Source organism: Colias croceus, chromosome 1 (genome assembly GCF_905220415.1).
Source record: "Colias croceus chromosome 1, ilColCroc2.1".
Taxonomy (NCBI): Eukaryota; Metazoa; Arthropoda; class Insecta; order Lepidoptera; family Pieridae; genus Colias; species Colias croceus.
The window spans coordinates 9,294,238-9,309,144 of record NC_059537.1 but is presented as its reverse complement, the minus strand read 5'-3'; the positions used below and the strand labels follow the sequence as shown (position 1 = coordinate 9,309,144).

The 14,907-nt window shown below is 33.7% G+C and overlaps 1 protein-coding gene across 10 annotated transcripts in view; it reads right to left on the bottom strand.

Annotated features, from left to right (window-relative positions):
- The window catches only part of LOC123691498 (low-density lipoprotein receptor-like), a 174,250-nt gene that overhangs the window by 40,348 nt on the left and 118,995 nt on the right, over positions 1-14,907 (bottom strand). For 3 of the 10 annotated variants that reach the window (XM_045635987.1, XM_045635968.1, XM_045635994.1), the window contains exon 1: positions 7,247-7,360. The exons of 6 other annotated variants lie outside the window; for them this stretch is intronic. The gene's annotated coding sequence lies outside the window, so the exon portion shown is untranslated. Of the gene's footprint in view, positions 1-7,156; positions 7,361-14,907 lie in introns of those variants that run through there. One more of the 10 variants, XM_045635978.1, reaches the window with a different exon arrangement.

The window sequence follows — 14,907 nt, the reverse complement described above, 5'->3', positions numbered from 1 at the left end:
AATTTGACGTGATCAATAAACATTCAAAACGTTCAATAGTTTGGATTAATTTAGTTGTCGAAATACAAAACAATATAATTTGCACATGGGCGTAACTAGCCATGGGCTCAAGGTGGGGCAACAATAAAAAAATAATATGTAACTAGCAACTGTATGTACCCAAAGTCATATCCAGGTCTTCGAACCTCAAATGCCGCCGGCATTTGCGAAGGCATTTGCGAAGGCATTTGCGTAGGCATTTGCGAAGGCATTTGCGAAGGCATTTGCGAAGGCATTTGCGAAGGCATTTGCGAAGGCATTTGCGTAGGCATTTGCGAAGGCATTTGCGAAGGCATTTGCGAAGGCATTTGCGAAGGCATTTGCGAAGGCATTTGCGAAGGCATTTGCGAAGGCATTTGCGAAGGCATTTGCGAATAGAATTTGCGAAGGCATTTGCGAAGGCATTTGCGAAGGCATTTGCGATGGCATTTGCGATGGCATTTGCGACGGCATTTGCGATGGCATCTTCTTTACCTTGAAAACTTTTTTATAACACTTACTTTATTCTGTGTAATATTTTCTGAAACTTTTTTTTTCTAAGGCCCATATCTTTTTTGGGTTGTAACTCACGTGACACGTTCTATAGAACGTGTAACGTAAAACAAAAGTGAAATTGGATAAGATAGTGGGGTAACTAACTGTACTACTCTCATTCTTCTTACATGTTCAATGTTCATGTAACATAGAAGCCTCAGCTATTTTCTTTTTTCGGGTGTAATTCGTTATGAATCGAATTATTCTTATTCAAAACACCTTATTGTTCACCTATCACACCACGAAATAGATCCAAAATGTGTCCCTATCTTCAGCCGTTCGGTCGCTGGGCGTATGACAATTATTTGTTAGTCAGTCAATGTAAAGGTAAATAATACTAATGTTTAGGTCTCATTTTCTGTGTCGACTGTCGACTTTCGATAATCGAGTGTGAATTTTCTTACGGATATTAAGCTTAGTAGTTAGTACCTAGATAATTCAATTTTTAGATTTGGTTAGGTACCTTCCAGGTCAAAGCCTGGGTGGGGCAAGCGCCCCACCCTGCCCCACCGTGGCTACGCCCATGAAATTGCATTTGAATCTAAAACTAAATTTACCTTTGAATAGAAAAAAAATGAAATCTGTGTTTCTGTGTCACCCAAGCCATACCTTAAATTCCAAAATTGCTTGAACGGTACTTTGGTTTAAACGTAATTGTTCCCTATTATTCAATTCTAAACCGCTTCTTATTTTTCAAATTGTTTCTTGGCCTATTTCCTCGGAAGAATAAAAGCACTTAGTTACTTCCCTTAGCTATTTGTAATTGACGCCACAATGTTAATGAGTTTCGTGGCCTTAAAAGAAAAACTTCACAGCCCTTTTAAATCCATAATTATTTTCGTGTAAATCATTTAAGGTAGTAATTGGCTGAAGCCAATTTGGTCAGTCAATTTAAGGAAAAAGGATTCGAGTGGCCCAATTACGAGATAAAATAAGATTGTAAAGAGGTAACCGAGTTTATGCAAAAACTTTTGTTTTGAGACTTTTGGGTTTTAGATAAAACAAAAATACCTAGCTTAAATGTTCGTAATTTTCTTTAAGATACAAAATACATGAGTAATACTTATTTCATTAAACAAATACTATGCTAAACGTGTAATATACTACAAAAATACTTACCTATACAATTTGAATAACGTTATTTATACGTAAAAACGTATCTACCTCACTATATCAAAATAAAGCCTATTATTTTAGGATGTCTCCGCAAAGAGAATAAATTATTTGTGTTATTCATAAGAATTATTACGGTCTTATATTAATTTTTGTCATAATATAAGAGGTAATAAAAGGAATGGGAGATATATAAGTATTATTCCATTTGTCTAACGAAAGTGGATGGCTAACTAAAATGCGCGATGATGTAACGAGCTTGTTCGCGAACACTGAAACTAGCACCTTGGCAGCTTTTCCTGCATCATTAAACTGCAATTAAAGCTCCGAAATTCAGTGTAACAGTAGCTGCTCAGTTCCTCACCGGGATATAATTAACAGCCCCGTCAAGTTCACAGAGTCCCCGCAGAACACGTCTCACCTATAAATCCTTGTGAGGGATGTAAGTAATAAAATTCTTAACGCTTTCGAATGGAAATTTTAAATTCTTTAATATTTTCAGGACGGCAAATCTTTTAAAAGTGAGCATTTTACTTATAGAAAGGAACCATTAGCGAAAGTTTATTTAGATATCCGAAAATTTGAAACAGAAAATATTTAAGTATAATAAAATAACCCCTCTAAATGCTACACTTTATTTGATTGGGCAGTCTTATAAACCCACATTTCCGTATTCAGTACAAAGGTCAGTGGCGGTCAGCGATTTTTCCCAGTCGCTATGTAAATCACTCGCATCGCATCCCATTTGCATAGAAAATCGTAACGGCTACGTCATTGCCGCTATTGTTCTGTTGCGCTTCAAGTCATTTACGAAATGGCCACTTGATGGCTGAACGTTTGCCTATTGAAAACAGGTAAACAGTAGGTACTCTATAATGGGGGCATTCAATCTAATGGGTTTCAAATTATATATTTTAATAATATACACGTTTAAATAGAAACCACTAAAAACTACGAAGGTAAATCAGAAGAACAGGATTTTTTTAGAATAGATTAATAAATGAATTAAGTAATTCGGAGCATATATTTTGCAAGAGATTAATAAAACGGAACTAATAGTTTTATAAGGAAAGGTATATAAGGAAACTATTTTAATTTTAATTTTCTATACAGCTCACATTTCAGCTTGTCATTGCCAGTTCGAAAAATAACGTCTTAATCCCGATCCCTGAAGCGATTTAGCGAGCACCGCTTTAACTTGGCACAGCTTGTCACGTCTAATGATGTTATCTTTGTTAAGGAGTAATAAACAGGAGCATCTTACCCGCTTTGAGACAAGTCCGAAACCAAACCGAGATAACGACCATTGCATTTTACGAGGGCAGCGTTAGCTTACGTGCACTATTATCTCTATATGGTGAAGGAAATAATGGCGCATATTATAGTAATTATGAAGTTTAGCAATAAGATTACATTATAAGAATAAAATGTTTTTTAAAGTAAACATTCATTATTATAAGTTTATGTGTTATTCCCCGTTTTATGAGCAAATTATTAATGTATCACACTTTGTTTATTATAGACGCCCATTGTCATAATATTGCTTTTCCCGCCCGTACGATATTCATGTTCTGCTTTACCATGTAATTTTACAAAATAAACTTTATAACTATAGCCGTTATTTATATTATATTGACCTCACGAAATTCCTGTATTTGTTGATAAACAATTAGACTATTAATTAATGAACGCCTTACAACAAACATCTGCATAATATGTATAATTACATTAAACTAGAGCTTGCAAATGTTAGACCAACTAGTTACATGCTTATTCCATACTACAGTTAGCCAGCATTTAGGAAACACTTCGTAATATCCCTGATTGCCAACAACTAATTCATAAAACAAACTATTAAATCCGTTTGTCTGTTAGTGCTGATAGCTAGTATAAACGCAATTAATATTTCTAAACTGCTCCTACTCATCTTTTGAACAGGAAGGAGATAGCTTATCTAGCTCAATGAGCTAGGTTTGGAACTAAAATTGATAAAGCCGAGAATAGCACAGACATAGCACACAAAAGTTTATTTTGATAAAAAATCAACTTCAAGAAGTGAAAGCCGCTGTATATTTATATAGTTATTCGAACTATTTAGGTGCCCTTTTATCACATGGCACAGATTCTCTATAAAATGTAAACCTACGCGTTGGTATTCATTCCAAGCCTAGCGCGACATACCCCTCGGCGTGGACGCATTAAGAAAGTTCCCGCTCAGGCCTAAGCTACGCCGCGTATTTCATCGAAGTACTTTTCCCGCTAATAACATACACCCGCATCTACTTTATGATAGATTGGTACAGTCGGGGACGGAACTCAATTTGAAATTCGCGTTTCAACAGATTTAATGCTACGTTGAGTCGAGCAAATGTATTAACGTAATATGGGTATTTGATGATGTTCAAAGTAAGACTCTGCTTTAAGAAATTTGAATCGAAAAAATATCGAACACCTTTCTAATATTTTCTATGGAATTGGATTTATAACATTAAATTAAATCTAAGCTCTACTTATTTAAATACATAAATATGAAATAACGATATACGTAAAAATAGATTGCACTATGACAAATCGGGCAGTCTATGACATCTATGACAACACAGGATGCACAATTCCGGCTGTATTCTATAAATCATCGAATACAATTGTATAAAACGATTGTTTATAAATGTACTTCTAAGCTTATATACGAGAAACTCGCTCAAGTCCGGATTGAAAGTGCGTATTAGTTTTTACGTCGCGTGCTGGACCAGATTAAGTAGACTGGTAACTAGACGATCCTTAAACGATTAACGATAGACAGCTATTTCAAATATTTTACTACGTTCACCATGACTCTTGTATTTACTAGTACCTATATTATATGTCTAATTTTTTGTACTTATTTTATGAAATGAATTAATTTTTATTTTTATTTTTATTTTATTTTATTCATAAAAGGTACCTTACAGCTGTTGATAAGATAAATTATACTAATTACATATAAAAACGCCAATTACAAGGCACACCGATAATAGTAAAATTGTGTGACAAAAAACGGCAAATTACAAAGGTACTAGTTATAATTGTTTTCTTTTACTTTAACAAACTTAACTTAACTTTAACAAAAAATTCTTGATGAAACACAAAACATAAATGAATTAAATGTGACTTCTCGTGAACAAGCAATATCAACAATATAAGTATATAACATTAAAGCTGAGAAAAACAGAAATGAAATTGAGCCTGTTAAGGTAGGTGACAATGTGAGAGAATGAGTGGACGTGTAAATGAGTGTGTGTGTTAGGGTCTGCGTGTGTGTGTGTGTGTGTGTGTGTGTGTGTGTGTGTGTGTGTGTGTGTGTGAGTGTGTGTGTGTGTATTACTTATTTAAGTTATTTATAATCTGAAGAATTGCACTTTTAAATCTAGGGCGTGATAAACAAAATATATCAGCTGAGCAAAATTTATTATTATATACTTCAGGGAGTCTGAAATATGGAGAATTTTTAAGATAGTTTGTAGACGTTGACGGCACTAAGAACAAATTTTTTTGTCGAGTGCCTTGACTGGGAACCCGAAAATTTAAAGGATTCAAAATAGAGATACAGTCAAATTTGTTATTTAGAATATCAAACAAGAACATTACGTCGATTAGATCTCTTCTATCCGATAACGCGTTAATATTATAATGTAGACAAGCCTGCTCATAGCTTACAGGGAAATGTTTGGATTTAAAATTTAATTTCTTAAAAAATATTTTTTGTATCTTTTCTAGCCTATTGATATAACATTTGTAGATTGGTCGCCATATTACACATGCAAACTCAAGGATACTCCGAACATATGCAAAGTATAAGACCTTTAAACATCGTATATCGTCAAAAGGTTCAGCTGTGCGCAAAACAAAACCTAAATTAGCAAATGCCTTATTTGTGACGTATTCAATGTGGTCGTTGTACGTGAGTTTCTCGTCCAGTATTACGCCTAAATCTCTTACTGTATTAGTGGATGGAATTTTTTCGTTGCAGATTGAATATTCAAAATTTATAATATTTTTTTTATTCCTAGAGAAAGTTATTTTTTGACATTTATTTATATTAACTGATATCTTATTTATGTTATAGTAATTTGTTAATCTATTAAGGTCGTTTTGAAGTGAAAGACAATCATCTAAACTAGCTATTTTGGTAAATATCTTTTTATCGTCCGCATATAAAAGGAATTTAGAACTATGAAAGCATTTATCTATATCATAAAGATAGATATTATACAGCAAAGGTCCCATGTGTGAACCCTGCGGCACACCTGACGGGATATCTACAAAGTTAGACCTATAACCACCAACTACAACGGCTTGACAACGATTTCTTATATAAGAATCTAACCATCTCAGTAGGTTTCCTTTGATATTTACATCTGAAAGCTTGCCTATTAGAACATCATAATTTACTCTGTCAAATGCCTTCTCAAAGTCTGTATAAATTACATCAACTTGTACGTTGTCATTCATATTAGTGTTAAGATAGTGGGTGAAATCCAATAAATATTATGATGGAAATATAGTGCTAAATCTTCGAACGTAGGTACTAAAATATATTATTTGGTTAAATCTAGCTTTTCGGTTGTAGTGTATATTTTTTATTTGGACAAGCCATTAGTTGAATAATGGAACGACTGAAAGGCACAACATAAAGAGGTATTTCTAGGAATACTCTCGTATGAGAGAAAGATAATGTTTGAAAAATGTATTATTAATTGAAACGCTATAAATTATAGTTCACAAAATTTGGTTATTCAAGTTAATACTAATGTTTACACAAAACAGAATATAAATTATATTTACTGTCCCATTTAGTCCGTTCTAATTTCCATGAAATGTTTAGTTATGAATAATAACAGCTTTTGTTAAATGATATTTTTTAATCGTAATTTGAACGCAGTTGAAACACTTTTCAAATGTAATCCGATTTTGAAATGCGAGAGTTTTTGTCAATTGAATGTTAAATACATCAACGTCTTTTACATTAATGTAATGTTAATTATACGGTTACTTTGATCAATAAATATATGACGTATCTAAATAATACATATTTATTAATATCAACACAGTTCAGCACAGAGTGACCTAGTCCAACTCTACAGAGTGACTTTTTAGAAATAGGCACGTTTATTATATCAAGCTCTATCAAAATTTTACGGCGACCAAGTGTTCTGTTTAACTACAACTATTAAAAGTTAGGATAACACATTTTTAAACGATATTTTTAATATCTATAAAAGAGATATTGTTGGATTTTAAATGTATGTATTCTAAGAAAATGAATATCGTATAGCGAGGGAAAACAAATTTTCCCGATACAAATAATAGTTGATATTGGTAAAAATAAAAAATTACACATAATAATTAATAATAACATTATTAATAAAATTGGTAAATATTTAAATAAATTCAAAATTTACAGTACGATACATTGTTTACACTGCATTACCTATTTCGCACTAAGTGAAACAATTAATTCTATTCCGTTACGAAAAATAATACAACAGACACATATGCACTTCTGTTAGCCACAACAAACCTTTTGACGAACAACGGGTTGTAAAAAACAAAGGGCAAGTTGGTAAATAAATGAAATCGCGTAAATAAATGAGATTCGCGCGGGAGCGGCGCGGTCGGGCGCGCCGAGCGTCAGGACGCGAGTGCGGGGGCGAGTCACCACCAGCTTCCAGCTTTTCCTTTATCCCGCCCCCCCTCCGCCCCTCCCCACGTCTGATAACCTGCTACTTCGGAAGTCACTAAACTCCGCCATAAATGTCACCCAGCACCAACGACTGACTTGTGAAAGAAAATGTGATTTTTATTGAGAAGGGGTCGCCGTTTCGAAAGTAACCTCGCTTTGTGTGAAAATCGATGCTTTATCGTCTACATATTAGGTGTTACGGATTCGCCCCGCGTAGCTCCTAGGAACGGCTGCTCTCCTGGGACGATACTTAACTCGAGAATATTGAACTAAACTTCTTATTTAAACAACAGAACGCTAAAAGCGGTCGGTTGCTCTAATATCAGAGGATTTTCTTAATACCCTTTTGACTTTTTCTTGTAAGCTAAAAACCTTTTTGTTACAGAATAAATGAAAGATTTGATATATTTTTATCAGAATTTTCTCATGTATTAAAAGGACTAATTTTACTTCCGTTCGTATTGTCGTTGTTTGGTTTTGGTTTGCTCTTTATGGAGATATTTCTTTAAACAAAATTTTCCTCATCAATTACTTACAAAACAATAAAAAATACAATTTCATGGAAAAGCATGAAATGTCAAGTGATACACGAATAATCATTTATTGCATCAGCCTGCCATTGCGTTCGCGCAGAATAAATTAGCACACACCAAAACAAGTAAATTGCATCGAAAGCTTGAACGCACTTTTCTTATGGCACTGCGCTTTGAGTTGCATCAGATTGATCATTACGCGAAGCTCTTTTGCAATCGATTTACCTATAACTATTATAATAAACGTATAATTTAATCCAGACATAATAATATTACTTTTGTCTTATTTATCGTTAACGAAAACATTGAACGAGTTTAGAATTCGGTTGAATAGTTTTGTTTCCAAATATACACTTCTTAGTAAAGAATAAATATTACATGAGCGGGTTCGACTATCCAATATATTATTTATGCTGCCATCATGGTTATTGGATTATAAATCTAAAAATAAGACAAGGGAGACACAAACATATTGGAAAAATATTGAAAAAATTGTCGAAAAATGTTTTGCTTACCGCAGCTCTTGTAGTCGAAGTCTGTATGAGGATTAGTTATTGAAATATCTAATATATTCTTAATATATAACTCGGTGATTTTCTTTACGTATTCAACTAAGTTTTTATCAAAAGGATATAGGTAAATAAATTTATTAAGCAAATCTTGTCGTATCTGAGTTAAAACAAAGCCTAAAGCGTTGAATGATTTTAATACTCTAACAATGAGAATCTATTATTCCCATCTATTCCTGTATTCAAGAGACCTAACAAGATCAATTGCTTGGATTCAAACATTACCGGTGTATTGTAAGTGGCTACTACCGTACGAAACTATTACTATCAATATAATATGCTGTTCTCAATACTCAATCTCCAATTAACGTGGAAACTATCGATTTTAATTATTATGACCTCATATAGGCTTACTATTATGTAGGTTACCTGATAGCGATCCGCAAATTCCATCCCGAGGGGGTATTTCATAAACCGAAACCGATTCAGAGGTGTGTAATGATTACACTTATTTAAATTTGCAAATATATGTAATTCGCATCCGAATAATGATAATTACATGTGACGATCGTTAACTATGTTTGAACATCTCAAAGGCGAGAGCATTAGATGATGGCGTCACACGCACGCTACGCCCTGTAGGGATGGAGCGTGGAACTTGACACTTGACTGACTCCCTCGTTAATTTGTTACCGAGATTCAAGACCTCATATCTATTTGCAAGCGAATATGATCCTTGACGGCAACATCAGATGCGCTGGAAAATCGGGATCGCTATTGAACCGCTGTATAATATTGCGACGCGTTTACGTTTGGGATAAAGATGTCTATGTGAGGCGAGGAGGTGAATTGAAATATCTGGAGAGTTTTACTTTGTCGCGAGTTATATACCGCAGAAAAGTACTCTGATTTATGGATATTGTATAAAGCTACAAAACCAAAAATATTAACTTTGTTTCTGAGTTGCTAAAAGCTGGATAATGCCGATTGCAAGAATGCCTAACGTTAATATCTAGCATTACCTTTAAACTTCATACCAGAGATTACGAGAAAAAGCTTAAATTTGAAGTCCAAATAAAAAACACAATTAAAAGTATATATAAGATATCTATTCAATTAAGCTGTATCTTTGTAGTATAAAGAGGTTAGGAAGTGCCGACAGTTCACTAATGACATCACACGACAGCGCCGATCTAATAAATGAGCTCAATAAGGGAGCAATGTCTCTACCAGCTATTTTAGAAACCAGTGTCGACGGTTCAGTATAGATTTTCGTGGAAATCTCTATTCCACCTGACAATGCCTATAATACCAACTACTAGATATTAATCGCTTTTGATCTAACGTTAAATGTAACAAAATTGGTCCAAATCATGTTACATCACGAAAAGGCAACGAAATATAACTTAGAAAACCATAATTCTATCACTTCGTAACTGAATCAGTTTGATTTTCCTCAATGGATGATTGTCAAATTTTTACGACGACCCATACACTACTGTATGATGAAAATAGTCATTATTCAATTTAACTCGAGGATAACCAGAAGGATTACACATCTCCTATTTGCATATGACACGGGGAGATACCAGCCCGTTAAGAAACTAGGCAACTTAAAAAGTACATAACCTTACAATATCTAGCAGTAGACCATTAATCGACAAGTAATATTTCGTAAATCTTACCAAGGATGAGCGATAACTATCAACACGATGTAAAAGCCCTTGGATTAACGAATCGACTTTCGTTTTCGTTGAAAAATACTCAGCAATAAGCACGTATATTTCACGGGGATTTTGGCAAGGACTTAAGGCGTAATCTGCCCTAAGTAATGGTGTTGTGGTTCAGAGTCGGAATAAATATCTATTGCGGCGATCGAGAGCCAAACATTTGACCCAGTATTTGGTATGCGGATAGGCCTAAGTAACTATTAAAAATGTAACACATAATGCAATAGTAATATTCCGTGTATAATCCTACAATTGTGGTTTGTAGAACATAATCATTTTCTTTTACTATTGGTTATGTTCTTTGTATGGATTGCGTAACTCGTAAATCGCACATAAAGTATGCAAAACATCGCTAATAAACGATAGTTTTGCGATTAAAGTGAGATCCATAACATTAAGCCCGTATAATTATCATGCGACACTGGTACCATTCATTTGTTAGTGTAGGTACGTGTCCTATTAATATGCAAACAGAATAATTAGCAATAGAATCAAACCAACTGTTACTCTACAGGCGGAAAATAATTTTGGTAGAATAGATAATATTATTGAATGTATTTAGGAAGTACATAAACAAAATTTATCCTGAGAAGACAACAAAGTTGTGTTTTGAAGTAAATAAACTTTGGAATAGTTTGGGGTAAATTCCTGAAATCCTTAAAATATTCTCCAAGTTTCCTATTAGATAAAATATCAATAACTTTATTTAAAAAGTCGAAAACGATAAAGCATTTAAAATGCTTTATCTTTGAAAAGGCGAATTCAAACAAGACACAGAAATTAGGAACACGATCTACTTACGGAATCCAGGCACTGGCCAGTTAGAGATTGAAGAAAACTGTATCTTGCGTCTCGGCTATTCCACCCACAATATTTATTTATAAAGGGCAAAGGGTACTTATAATGCCGTCGAAAACGGGAAAATCTACTTTAAGGATAAATGTGTGCAGAATTTAAAGACGAAGCAGTTATTTATAACATATCTTGTGTTCTGTAACATTCGATATTCAATATGAACGTTCATATTCCAAAGCCCGGAGGTATCCGGTTTTAATAGTCGCATAGCAGAAGCACTAAGCTTTAGTACGCATCTAAATCCAATATAGACAATTAGTTATTATTGTTGGTCTAACATTAGTTCAGTGATATCAATAAACGTTTAATGCAACTGTGGTATCGGCCGATTGCCCTCCGGATACGCACGACCTAGTTAACATAACTATTTAGTTTAATGTATAATGATAGTGCATTTATCCTACATGTTAGTAGACATTATTTTCCGAATAAATTATTATTATCAATGGATTGAAATATTTATTAGCGATAGTTAAATTGAATAAACTAAATATCGAACGGTGCCCGAGTGAACTGGTCAGCGGGAGAAAGGTTAAAATCCTGATAACGACGAAGCAAAAAGTCCCAGTCTGTCTGAGCACAGAACGTTGATCGCCTATTTGCTAGTACAATATATCGATCCTCAAAACGAAAGAACAATAAGACTACAAGGGATAAAATTTCATGTAATCATTTAATAATATCAGACGTTAATTAATGTAAAATTCGAACGTTATCCGAGTATAAGGTGTTCATATAATTACATTTCACATCTCAATAAGTAGTCTATAAGGAGCTTGTCTCTGAAAGTTTCGTCGTAGGTAGTCAAAAGGTGTGCAAAAGTTGGGTCCACGACGGCGTCGCTAATGAAAACCGATGTGCCATTAACGAAGACGGACCGGTGGTACAAAACTAAGAAATATTAACAGATCGGTTCCTCCGATTTTCGGATCCAATAAATTGTTTGCGACGCGCCCTGTAATGGAAATGAGATCGAAAAACGGCGTCAGCGAAAAAAATGTTTGTTTATCGATGTAACGCGGGCCCGGAGTTGACACACGTGATGAAAAAAATATTGGGTGAGTTTAGACGAGAACGCTTTAATCTGCGCCGAATTGCGTCTGCTGCTGATTACAATTTGGTGATATTAAAATACGAAATAATCACAACGAAAATATAATGTTTATCATTTATTTTTCTTATGTTTACCTTTCCATATTTACTAGGAAAATAAATATAACCTACATTTTTATTTTAGAAATGTAAATAATCATCTATTTTTGTACCTTTTGACAGTGACCTATAATATAATAAAGATACGGTCCTAAAAGCGAGCGCTTCTCGATGTTGTACTTTTGAGTCAAAGTTCAAGTCGCAACAGATTATATTGTAAATATTACATGACCGAATTTCCTGTGCCCGATATCGTTATCACTGGTACTATGGGTCACTGCGTAGCTTTGTTTCCGACGGACATGCAGACAAGATTGCGAATTAGTGGGCGCGAACAACTTTCTAACTGCGCAGTTTCACGGTTTTTTTCCTTGTGAGATAAAAAGTGTGCCTTTGTTACAAAAAAAAATATCATTTCATCCGCAGTTAATTTGACGGCGTATTTAAAATTTTATAAAAAATCATTTTAATATGCTAGTAATGTAAAACATTTAAGCTAAATAGTTAAGAGCTAGAGCATATTGAAAAGAAAATGCTAAAAGATGATCAGAAGACAACAAAAGGACAAATAAGGTGAAAATGTAGATTAGTAGAACTTTAACACAATGCTAGTGAGCGTTATAAATTATTATAAACAAAGGCTTGATAGCCATTCCTGGTGAGAATCATATCCCTTCTTAATGTATAATCCATGTACGTATGCGTGAACAATGAAAGAGAGAATTAACTTTTACATAGATATACCGTTAATTATTTTTAGAATAGCCATTCCTTTATAATGCTAGGGTAAATACTTTGTTGAAAACGTATCTGAGGGGAGGAATACGAGGGTTGAGCTTAGTTACTCTCTGCTAAAGTGGCCTATTACCCGCGGTAGCTTAGAGTATCAGGCTACAGAGTGCTTCAACCATACACCGATCGGTCCACAATTAAATATTCCTGGAACTAGCTTACCCTTAAAATTGTGTAAAATGTAACCGGATTTTATTTCGTTATTACGTAAAATACGACCTTTACTTATCCAGTACTTTTAGTTTAATCCATTTCATTATTATTGTCCAATTTTGTAATACAAAGCACAAAGATCATTAGAGCCTTCTATGTCATTATAAAGATCAACTTTCTGGCAAAAGGGGAAACAATTTGTCGGATAATTCTAAAACCTTCCATTCCAGCGGAGTTACTTATATCGAACACAAAAGAGGTTCACTTACAGCCTCATTAAGGTGCTCAGACGCGGGCCACTGAAGGAAAATTAATTTATACGTGGGCCTGTTCGGTAGAAAAATTACAGAAGGCAATTATAGAAGACGTCTCTCTTCATTAACTTAGGTCAGGCACCTTTGTTCTCTAGCAAATTTAATATTGTACATTAACCTTCACGGATTATGTTACGAGCTTCGGTAATTGTGTTTTGTTAGCGGTTTTTCTTAATGCCCGTGTTGTGTGGGAAATCAAATCAGTATGTTACTATCTCCATCTGATAAGAGCGATGGAATAGGGAGTGCGCTTATTTATGGGCGCACTTTCTTCTGCATTATAATAAATCTCCTACGTAGTTGTCTAGTTTCAATTGAGTTTAGACAATGTTTCAGAATTTCGACCGAGAGAATATTATTTAGGCATCCTAATCTTAAGAAAATTATCTCTCGCACAAATATTTAAATTATTTAGTAAGAATATTTAAGAAGCAACTGAAATTAGATCAATTTTATCAGCAACGTCTTGACTTGATGACAATAGATCGCGATCATTATATCAAAAGCCATTAAGTATATAAAAAAGCCGTTGTTGCAGAATTAAAAGAATATAAAAGAACTCTATAAACAGTTATGTTATTATGTTTTAATTATTTAAACAGACGGTAACAAAAAGCACCCGCTTCCTCTGTTTCGTTTAAATGGTTTTTCTCGGATGTTTTTGATTCCATAACAATGCGTCTGGCAACTTGGACCTTTTTTCACGGCAAGAGTGAATAGGCAAGTACTTAAAACACGCTTCCGTTAATAATTTTTCGTGTTACGATTTTCGTAGAATTTCTAAAAATAAACAATAATAAATTATGGTTGTTTTCCTTCATTTTCAAATATAACAGAAATTAACTTCTAATACAGATAACGATATATTTTAAGGAATATTTCTCTAACACTTTTAAATCATAAAATAGCCTATGACCGAAAAAAAAAATAGTAACTATATCTTGCAAAAATATTATTAATAGTGACTTTAACCCTGTTTATGTCTACATTTTAATGAACATATTATAGTCATATAATTTATCAATTAATTACAGATTATTGCTACGGAGAGCATCATAATTTTTATGAGGAGATAATACAAGACAATTATTGTAAGCATAACAATAATTTATTAATAATAATACTATGTTATTACCTTTTACATAGTAGTCGATATTATTAATAATGTGGATAAATGTATTTTTTTTCAACCTGATAGGTTTTTAGATGAAATATATCATCGATACTTCAAATAAGAAGTTATTAAGAATCTTAATTCAGATATTCACCCTATTCGTACTAATATTATAAATGCGAAAGTTTGTGAGGATGGATGTACGTGTATGTGTACGTATGTTTGTTAACCATTTACGCAAATACTATTGCACCGATTACAATGAAATTTAGCATACATGTAGAGGGAAACTTGAATTAAAACATTATTTTTATCCCGAAAATCCAAGGGTAACGGGAACTACGTGG